Consider the following 1,238-nt stretch of genomic DNA (forward strand, 5'->3'; position numbering starts at 1 on the left):
CCCCCCCCCCCCCCTTCCACGACCACTTTCTACAGCTCTCAGAGGGTGGTTCCAAGGCCTCCCGCCCCATGGGAGGTATGAGCAGGCAAATTTCAGAGCTCAGCCTGGGCTCAGCCAGCTGGCACCTGCAGGCCCTGGAGAAACTGTCAGCCACAGAGTGGAGCAGATAGAACCCATCCCCACCCGAATCTCATTCCCTTCAAAGGTTGAACCCCACCTTGGGGTGGGCCCGAGCAGGGAAAGCTAAGCTCACCTCCTTTGGGGGAGGGATAACAACAGGGGCCCAGGCCTAGTACCTCTGGCTGCTGGAGGAGGTGAGGCCGGGACCTTTACGGGGCTGCCCTGCCCCGTGGAGATGAGAAGATCAGATCAGGGGTGGGGGACACACCGGCAACGGTGACCACAGGCCTGAAGGTGCACAGTATGGCCTCTCGCCTTACACGCTGGACTGGGCAAAGGCTCTGGACCTCGTTTGGCCTCCAGAACTTCTGGAGGAGGCCGTCAGGTCCCTGGCAGGGCTGGGGGTGGAGGTCCTCAGAGAGGCCTCTTCCCCCTCTTGGCCTATGTCTCTTTCGGGCACTGTTCCCCACCATGATAGCGGGGTGCAACATGGCCCCCGCAATTCCTGCTTCCTTCACCTCACACCTTCATGCTGTCCCCGACACTGTACGAGCATGGGCTCTGTGGCCAACAGAAAACAGCACAAGGGATGGCATGTCACTCTCCAGATTAGGTTGTAAAGACATGGTAGCGCTCGTCTTGCTATAGGTCAAGAGCAGCCCTGTGAAGAGGCCCACGTGGGGAGAGACCAACGCCCCTGGCCGGCAGCCGCCTGAGGGAACCTTTTCACCACCAGATCCTCCAGCCCAGCCCAGCCTTCAGATGCCTACAGCCCTGGCCCAAATCGTGCCAGAAACCCCCGTAAGAGACCCGCACCAGAACTACTCAGCTGGGCTGCTTCCGGATTCCTGAACTTGTGAGCTAATATCTTTACTGTCTTAAATTATTGAGTTTGGGGGTGACTTGTTACGTGTCAGTAAACAACTAATACACCCCCTTCCCTTTTTCTGGCTGTACCGCGCGGCTTACGGGATCTCAGTTCCCCTACCAGGACCTGAACCCAGGCCACGGCGGAGAAAACCCGGAATCCTAATCACTAGGCCACCAGGGAGCTCCCCTCCCTTCCTTTTTAACAAGGACCTAAGACGATTCCCCCCCCCCCCCCGGCAGGCACTCCC

Source organism: Lipotes vexillifer, unplaced genomic scaffold (assembly GCF_000442215.2).
Source record: "Lipotes vexillifer unplaced genomic scaffold, Lipotes_vexillifer_v1.1 scaffold395, whole genome shotgun sequence".
Lineage (NCBI taxonomy): Eukaryota > Metazoa > Chordata > Mammalia > Artiodactyla > Lipotidae > Lipotes > Lipotes vexillifer.